Raw genomic sequence first — 10,169 nt, forward strand, 5'->3', positions numbered from 1 at the left:
TGAAGGAGTAGAGGGGGGAGGTGCATTAGGGACAGGTTCCAGCTGGCCTGGCTTTTTTGCTGCAAAGGTCAGGATCAGAGGTATATGTTCCAACAGTCCTAACCACAGTCTTGTCCCCAACACCTAGGTCTTCCCCAGGACCCTAATGTCTGCTGCTCTTCTGCCTGCTCTGACCCAGTACTCCCTCCACCATCCGTGCTTATCCCCAGTGCATCTCCCACACTGCAGCCACAGTCTCCAGCCACACAGCACCTTTCCTGGTACTGGGGTGCACCCCGGGGCTCTGTCTCAGCCATTTCCAGAGTTTTAAAAATTCTCCTTTGAAAAATAAGACAGACACTGGGGAGATGGCTCCATAGGTAAGTGTATTGCTGCACAGACATGAAGACCTAAGTGTGACTATTCAACACCCATGTAAAAAGTCACAGTCATGCATGTGCCAGTGCAGTGGAAAACCGAGGCAAGAGGATCACTGGGGTTTCCTGGTTGCCAGTCTAGCTCCAGATTTGGTGAAAGATGCTGTCTCAGGGGGATAAGGTGGAGAGAGTTAGAGCAGCTCACCTAGACATTCAACATGCTCCCCCTACCCACACACACACTCAGGTGCCCAGGGCAATGGCTTTACCAAAAGAAATGCAATGTCGTGTTGATGGAGAGCTTTGTGTGTCGTTAATAAATTCAAACCATAAACCTGAACCAACATAGAAAGCTACGAAGTGAAAAAGTCATTACAGCCTGGCATGGTGGCGCAAGCCTTTAATCCAGCAATCAGGAGGCAGATGCAGGAAGATCTCTGAGTTTGAGTCCAGCCTGTTCTACACTGTTAATTCCAGGACAACCAGGACTGTTGCACATAGAAAACTTGTTTTAAAGAAACCAAACAAACAAAAACAAAAAAGAAAAAGAAACTATAGACCATAACCAAGTGACAGGTGCGACCACAAAGCAGAAAACATGTCACAGACTCCCTACCAGTGTCCTCCTGTCTTCCTGAGAAATCCCTGCATTCTTATAAGCTGAAGACACACGCTCTAACCTGTGACACTGTGGCAGATCACTTCATGATTGTCTCCCTAACTTTTTTGTGAGACTCTGCCCCTCTGTGTGTATTCTGACTTTTGGTTGGGAGGGAAGGGTGATAGCCAAGAAGGGGCAAGGGCCCACACTGACTAGACACCTGCTTTTGTAGTAAATAAAGTTTTATTCAAAACTACCATTGTCTCTGGATGCTTTGCACTAATGTGGCCCAGGGAGTGTTTCCAAATCCTCAGTGCCTGCAAAATAAGAAGCTTCTTTCTGAGGCAGCTGATTGAAAAAGCTGCTGATCCTTGCTGAGATCACACTGAGAAGGTCCTGTCCTGACCTGTAACTGCATGTGGGAACTCACATACACACTCAGTCTCACACACAAAATCTCACTCTTTCTCTTATACAGACACACACACACAGACACACATATATATACATATACTCACACATACACACATTTACACACATGAGTGACTGTGTGGATATTGTGAATGTGAGTATGTGTGTGTGATGCACATATGCCAGCCTGAAGAAGCCAAAGGAGAACTCAGGTGTCTGCTCAGTCACTTTCCCCTTAAGCCTTTGAAGCAGGGATTGTGTCGACGCCCCCACAGCACTGAAGTCACAGGCAACAAAGCCACAGGAGGCTTTTCATGTGGCTGCTGGGATCCGAACTCAGACTCACAGGGCTCTGTTTTCAAGGTTTATTTATTTGCTTATGATCTGTGTGCTTGTTTGAGACAGGATCTCTGTGTAGACCTGGCTAGCCTGGAACTGGCTATGTGGGCCAATGTGGCCTTGAACTCAGAGAGATGTGCCTGCTTCTGTCGTGTGTGTGTGTGTGTGTGTGTGTGTGTGTGTGTGTGTGTGTGTGAAAATGTAACAATGTAAGCTACTTCTTAGTATACTAAATGAGACAGACAAAGACAGAGACAGACAGACAGACAGACAGACAGACAGAAATAGGAGGGAATGAAGGGAGAAGGGAAGGAGGAAGGAGAGAAGTTCAGTGCTGGGCCTGGTGTTGCAACCTGGGATCCCAAACTACTCAGGAGGTTGAGGCAGGAGGATCACAAGTTCCAGGCCTGCCTGAACCACAAAGTGAGTTCAAGGCCACTCCAGGGGGCACTTCCTGTCATGTGTCCCTTAGCCACAGCTTTGCCTGGGGACCTCAGGTTCACTCTCTCACAGCAGCCATCAGATTAGCCCCGCCCCTTTCACACTCAGCTGTCAGCAGCTCTTCTGATTGCCACACCTGCCCCTCCATGCACACTTGGAGCCAATAGCTACTTTAACCCTCTTGATGGCTGGGAGGCACATGCCTCTATTTGAATTTAATTGACTACACAATGTTTTCCATGGAAGCCGCTTCATTTATATCCTCACCAACAGAATTCCCTGTTTTTTGGTTTTTTTTTTAAACTGAAAATATTTGGTACAAAACATTTCCATCCTTTACTTGGTATAGGTTTAAAGAAAAGCACTTATCTACTTGTTTTTTTTTTTTTTAAATGATGCAATAGGTGAATTGCCCATTGTTAGGTTTCAAACCTGGGACAAACTGAGGTCCATTATCATATCATGTCAGCACCAGATGAATGGAAAAAAAGAAAAAAAAAGGAAGGACTTGACTGCTCCCAGGTATGGTGGAGGAGAAGGCTTATTGTAGATAAAAGGAAGAGCATAGCCAGAGGCAGAGACATCTGGAGAGTCCAGAGTGAACAGGACTGTGAGGCTGGTCATGTGAGGAGAGGAGAGAGGGGAGGAGAAGGAGAAGAAAGAGGAGAGGGGAGAGGAGATGCCAACCAAGTGGGGTGGCCTGGACCATAGACATAGCCAAAATGTCTCAGTTATGTACAGACCAGAGGTGGCTGGGGTACAGGGGTGGGGAGGGTGGAGGGGGCTGGAAGAGGTGCAGGCCCTGAGCTGGATCATTCAGGGTAGAGAGCAGGGTAAACTGGCCATAACTAGTAACAGGTAGGGACTGGGGGATGCTGGGAAAACCTAGAGACCAGTGTTCACATTGACATGTTAATGGGCACCTCAGACATTTGTCCCAAAACAAATGACAGAACAGCCCTCACCCTGGTACCAGGGAAGGGACCCATAGTCTCTCCCATACCAACACAAGGGCTTTGCCCTCAAGTGACATCCCTGGTCCTTTTGGAGCAGTTCTGATGCCTAGAAATGCTTTTGCAGCTTTAGAGAGCATTTTAGCCTCCCAGGTTCCATCGTGGTCTAAAGCCACAGCCCAGAGCAGTTTTCAGAGTGATTATCTATGTTGTCAGCAGATCCACTAACCCATTTGGACCTCCCGCAAGGCCCCAGTCAGTTTCCAGTGTAAGGACCCTTATCTGTTAAATGCTTCCCCAGGACATTCAAGTTTGGGGACAACAGCAGCTGGTGTGTCATTATGTGCAAAAAACCAGAAGCCGGTGCTTTCCATTCCCATCTGCTCCTTCCAAGTGTGTGCCTTATTTCTGTTCTGGAGAACTCCTACTCATCCCACAAAGCCCAAATTATCAACTGTCCTATCTGTAAGCTTTCTCAGCATGCTCCTCTGACTGGGCCATCTACTGGTAAGTCAGGCCTCACCACAAGGGCCTCCTGCATCTGTGGATAAGCTTGTGCCTGTGGGGCCTCCAAGCAGGGGCTCCTGTAGCTGGTGCATGGGTGAAGACATGATTCAGTTCACAGACCAGTATCAGCTGTTTTCTGACATGATGATAACATCCCCCCAACACACACTCTAGAACTCAAGCACAAGGATCAGAGTACAGTCACCCAGGAGCCCCCAAACTCACCCAGGAGCCCCCAAACTCACCCTGTTTTGAATTGGATGGAAGGGTCTAAAGCCCAGACTTATAACCATCCAGAGTCTCTTTTTCTCATCCTCATAGAAACCAGTAGATACACCTCTCAGAGTGATTGGGGGTGGAATCACAGGAGAGGCAGCCATAGTGCAGAGCCTTTGAGCTGTCTGCTTCCTTAAAATGCAGTCCTGCAGGGGCAGGGTGGAGAACTCATCACAGGTTGCAGCAGGGGTGGGGAGAGTAAGGCATGAGAAAGCCAGTTCCTCTGCAGCTGGGCCAGGAGCTCAACTCCCTGGAACACAGCTGCCTGACTTCACCAGATGCCCTGTGTCCAGGCTAGCCCTCTGCAGGGCTCTCTCTGTGTGGCCTGATCACCATCTCTCCAACAGGTTTCCCTCAGGAACCTAGTTGAACCCCCTGGATCTAGGGCTGTAGCTCTCAACCTTCTTAACACTGTGACCCTTTAATACAGTTTCTCATGTTGTGGTGATCCACAGGCATAAAATTAATTTTGCTGCTACTTTATAACTATAATGTTGCTACAGTTGTGATTTGTAATGTAAATACTTTGGGAGATAGAGTTTTGTCAGAGGGTCACAACCCACAGTTTGAGAACGGATGCCCTAGGAAGTTCTCCAGACAAGACACACCGGGGCTAAATTTCTTCTGCTGGAAATCAAGCCCACCCCCCTCAGATGTTTGTGATCAAGGTCATGTAAACTGTGACTGAGTCTGGCAAGGGAAGCTGGGGCTTCTGGCCAGCCTTGTCCTTTTGCTGAAGTCTGACTACCCACAGGGCGATGTCCTTTGCACATCGCCTCAGCTTTACTGAGGCCACAACAGGGCAGTCCTCTCATGGTGGCAGCACCCTGTGCTCTGAAGACCAGGTCAGTATGTCCTTTTCCTTTTTGAAAATCGCAAGCCAGATTCTTTTCTTCCCACCCCAGAACGTGGGGAACACCTGTGCCATGTCAGCCATTTCTTTCCCTCCTCCCTCCTTCTCATCCTTCCTTCCTTTTTCTCTCAAAGTGTCTCAGGAAGTTGTCCTCAAACCCACATTGTAGCTGAGGATGACCTTCAATTCCTGATCCTCCTGCCTCATCTTCTCTAGTGCTAAGATTCCATCAGCACGCCCAGTTCTATGTGAGGCTACAGATCCAACCCAGAGCTTCTCACATGCTACGCCAGCATTCTACAAACCAATTTCCACCCCTAGCCCCATGTCAGGCATTTCCTGGCTAGTTTTATGTCAACTTGACACAGGCTGGAGTCATCTGAAAGGAGGGAGCCTCCATTAAGAAGATGACTCCCTAAGATTGGGCTGTAGGCAAGCTTGTCGGGTATTACAGTGACTGATGGGGGAGGATCCAGTCCATTGTAGGTGGGGCTGGCCCTGAGTTTGTGGTCCTGGGTTCTGTCAGAAAGTGTACCAAGCAAGCCATGAGATTTACCCAGTAAGCAACACCCCTCTACAGTTTACACCAGCTCCTGCCTCCAGGTTCTGGCCTGTTTGAGTTCCTGTCCTGACTGTCTTCAGTGATGGGCGATAATGTGGAAGTGTAAAACAAATTAACTCTCCCCGAACTTACCTCTAGTCATGGTGTTTCATCACAGCAATAGTGACCCTAAGCCACTAGGCACTGCATCTTTAGACTAGAGACTGCAGACCCCATTTCACAGATGAAGAAACCGAGGCATGAATGGCATGGCCTGAGTGAGGTGGGTGGCTGTACAAACCTGTGACTCACCTATTCCTGGCTCTGACACTTTGCTGCCAATCTTAGCTGAGTCCCTAGAGTTGCTGGGGGCCCAGGTAGAGGCTCAGAATGCCTCCCTGGGAGGAAAGGATGGACCTTTTGTCCTCTAGCTAGTCTTTATCCACATCATGGGTGATAGGGGCCCCTCTCTGCTCCTTGGCATGGGAAGATTTTAAGATGTAGCCTTCTCTCATGGTGCTTCTCTTACCCAGAGATGAGCTCTGCCCAGCAATTCTGTCCTCTCCCAGCAGAGGGAGCCCTTCCCAAGCCCCAGGTAGTAAGCACAGCTGCATCAGCTAGGGTGGGGGTGATTCCAGACCACAGACAGGGTGCTGTGCTGGCCTTGGAGACTGAAGGAAGGGCACTGTGCTGTTGGCACAGCTTGCTCAGCCACTCCAGGGGACTGGGCCAGAACAACAGGCAGACATGAGGTAGAGAGTCTAGAGCGACAGGGTGTGGTTGGACGTGAGACTGAGGAAGCATCCACGAATGAAGACACAGAGAAGGAACTCAAGGGGTTTAGAGACCACACAAGGATGGGGTGTCATCAGGCTCCTGTGACAAAGGCTCAGACAGTGACCTCCTGCTCGTGCTCAGGGTAAGGAAACACTACTGAAAGCAGGAGGGCCAAGGTCAGCTTGTGGATGCAGGAGTGATGTGGACACACTGAGGAATGGACACACTGACAAGGACGACTATCTACTGCTTGCGGAAGGACTGACTGAAGACAGGCTACAAACACTGCACATGAGACCTCCCATCCATCTGCTATTTCAGGAACCAGCCAAGCCAGCAGGAAGAGGAAAGAACACTCAGGCTGACCACAGAACCCACAGGAGGACTTGACACTTTTTCCTTTCTGGGGCATCAAAGATGTGCTTTGCTTAGAGCATCTTATCACCACAGTTGTTGGGGAATGTTATTTTAAGGTGTGTTACTTCTGTTTATGTTGCATTTGTTTAACTCTGTGAAACTGCGTTTCTGTGCCTGTTTAACACACCTGATGGTCTAATAAAGACTGAATGGCCAATAGTAGGACAGGAGAGAGGATAGGTGGGGCTGGCAGGCAGAAAGGATCTATAGAAGGAGAAATCTGAGAGAAAGGAAGAAGGAATGAGAGAGGAAGGAGGAGGACTTAGGGGTGTTAGTAAATTGCACCAAAAATGTTAGTAAACTGGTTGCAAAATGCATAACTCTGTGGGTTTGGTGTCCTGACTACCTGGGGAGTCAGCCAACACCCTGAGCTGTGTAGCACAGCTGTGATGGCTGAAACTGCAAGAAGACAGTTCAGCCCTGGAAGGTGAGGTATCCCGGACACCTCGAGCTGCTCAGTCAACAGCTCTGCCCTGAAGGTGTCCAGGACACCCAGAGCTGTGTAGCACAGCCCTGACAGCTGGGACTGCAAAGAAACAGCCCAACTCTGGAAGGGAAATTTTTCTGACTTTTCGGGAGAGTCAGGCCTGGAACTGCTTCATCAGGGAAGGGTATCCTGACTCTTCGGGAAAGTCAGGCTACACCTGGTGTGATGGTGGATGGTCTCCCTGCAGGATACAGCAATCCTGCTCCTCTCCTGGAGAGCTGCAATCTCCTGCTCACTGTTACTAGCTCTCTCTTGCTCAGTCCACTATGGGATATCTTAGCAAGGTTCTTATGTTCAGCTCCCCCTTCCTCAACCAACTATGGGATGTCTTAGCAAGGTTCTTCTGTTCAGCTCCCCCCTTGCTCAATCCATATGGGATGTTCCAGCAAGGTTCTTCTGTGCACCAGTGAATGAAGGTTTTCACCCAAAACTCTTTTGAGAAAGAGATATATTTGGAGAGGAGGAATCCAGGAGAGTACCTGCCTCTACCAGGGTGGAGAGAACAGCTCACAACTGACCAGGCGGGGCAGAGTCAACTGTGATTGGTTAGTTTTTTTCTGCCCAGGGTTTGGGCAGTTTTGTGGGCAAGGGGCAGAGATGGCCCTGATTTCAGGGCCAAACTGTGTTTCTTTCACTGGGCTTTCTTGGCTTTTTGACACTACCTCTAAGGTGAGGGCACATTTCTTTCACAGACTCTGACTCTAGGGACCAAGATTGTTATTTTGGTACTAGTTTCAGAGTCAGGGCATATTTCCTTGGTTCTGGGTTTGAGGATAAAGTGTTCATTTCTCTGGCTCAGGTCCCAAATACATGATATGTTTCTTTCACTGGTCTTGGGCCCTAGGGCCAGGATTCTACTATCCTACTCTGTGATTGGTTGGTTTCACAAGTCAATTGGACAGGGGCAGAGATGGTTCTGATCTGAACTAAACTGTGTTTCTCTCATTGGCCTTATCTGAGCCATCCTTCCCTAATTCTGGGCTCCAGGGTCAGGGTGGGTTTCTTTAGCCAGCCTCTTTTCCTTACAAGGGGCCAGCCAGCCAGCTAAACAGCGAGACATGGAGTAAGAAGGAAAGAAAAGGCATACAGAAATAGAGAAATGTAAAAGGCCAGAGGCAAAAGATAAATGGGTTAAGAAAAGCTGGCTGGAAACAATCCAAGCTAAGGCTGGGCATTTGTACTTAAGAATAAGCGTTCATGTGTTATTTATTTGGGTGCTGGGTTACGGGCCCCCCAAAAGAGTAAAAACCAACAACATCTAGTTGAGTTTCCAGTGGTTTGAATGAGAATGTCCCCCCATGGAATCAGATATTGGAACACTCAGTTCCAAAAAGTTGGCACTATTTGGGGAGGTTTGGGAAGTGTGGCCTTGCTGGAGGAAGAAGTCACTGGGGACAGGGCCTGAGAGTGGAAACCTCATCACTTCTAGGTCTCTGACTTTGCTTCATGCTTCCTGTTGAAGACATGAGTTCTTACTTCCTGCCCCTATGCCAGGCTTCCCTGCCATGATGGAGTTTTATCCCTCTGCAACCATAAGACCCAAATAAAATAAACTCTTCCTTTTGGAAGTCATGGAGTTTTACCACAGCAACAAAAAAGTAACTAATACATCCAGATATCCAGTTAGCGTCATGCTATTCCCAAAGCAAAGGCCTCACCCCTGTACAGTGTTTTCACTTCCATGGTAAACCTGGAAGCATGCACACCCATGTCTGGCTTTGGGCTCTATATCTCTCCCAGGCAATTATTGAGCTGACACTTCAGTCCATAAAAACTATAGCTTTAAAATGGGTCTTGACAACTTACAATGTTACCCACCTCCCCAAGGTTTCCTATTCTTGTAGATCACCTACTGAGGTGGCCAAATTTACCTGTCAACTTAGAGTTCACATAATGTCAGTGGACTTTGGGTAAAGCAGATTGACTTCCTTAATGTGATCCAATCAGTTGAAGGATCTCAACAAAACAAAAAGGCTGTCCTTAGGCTGGGGAGATGGTTCAGCCAGTAAAGGTGTTGGCCACTCATCATGAAGACTCCAGTTAGATTCCTGGATCCCACATGATAGAAAGAGAAGACCAACTCCCACAGGATGAAACCAAGAGCAGTAACTGTGCTCAGTGTATTGAGTCAGCCATGGCTGCTGAGTGAGAGGCCTGACATGGGATGTCATGTCTTGGGGAGCCTGAAAGTGATAAGCAGGAGGTGAATGTGTGTTCTGTTCTTCATCTGTGGAATGATGATATAGTCCAGGTGCTTTTGTATCAGGAAGATGTCCCCTTGGGGCATGCTATAACCACCCCCCCAATACTGGAGGCATACGAGGTGCCTTTAATGTGGCAACTCTAACCAGGGAAAAAGAACCAAGGCTTTGACTTTACCCTGTGGGAGATAGTGTATCAGATCAAGGCAAGCACAGGTTAACCAAGGGACTGAGTGGGTGGAGTAATCTGGGTGGTCCTGCTCTCCTTTTGGGGCTGGCCTGGGCAAGCTCTATATCCCTCCATCCCAACACTACAAGGTGAAATAATGGAAAGGGAACTAACTGCAGATGTGGTTTTGGTTTGGTTTGTTTTAAAGCAGTTTGGAGAGATAGAAAAGACTATCTTCTGAGGTCTCAGCCAAACTCCTGGGTACAAGGAACCCCTATGGTAGTCACTGACTGAGACCAGTGGAGAGGACTAGTCCCCCATCCCTGACTCAGGTTTCACTGCTGCCCCAGGCTAAAGAAAGATGAGTCAGAGTGGAAAGGGAATTCTCAGGGCTGGGGCTGATCACTCTTGTCTCTCTCCTTCCCCACCCTCAGTTCAATGGCTTAGAGGACATGTTACTTGAAAAGATGGAGACAAAAGAATATCATCCGTGACATGGTGAGCACACCAGGGCTCCTTCAGGAAGAAGGAGTGCCATTTTCTGTGAAATCTATTCCAACCCCTCCCCAGCAGCTGCCCTCAGAGATGTGCAGGGTGGGACAGCCTTCCCACAAGTGTCCATGTCACTTCCTTTACCACCTTAGGAGCTCCAGCTACAACCATGTTCACAGGGCCCACAGGTCACCATTGTTCACAATCAGTCATCTATCAAGATTGGGCTGCTGGGCCATCCCACCAGCTCAGCCAGGGAGCCAGAGATGTTATGTTGAAGCACTGGGTGACTTGTACAGAGGCAAGCTGCTCCATCTTTTCTCACCCACCTCTCCTCACATGTTGGTG

This window comes from Peromyscus californicus, unplaced genomic scaffold (genome assembly GCF_007827085.1).
Source record: "Peromyscus californicus insignis strain IS unplaced genomic scaffold, ASM782708v3 Scaffold_15__1_contigs__length_86483966, whole genome shotgun sequence".
In the NCBI taxonomy this organism is placed as follows: domain Eukaryota; kingdom Metazoa; phylum Chordata; class Mammalia; order Rodentia; family Cricetidae; genus Peromyscus; species Peromyscus californicus.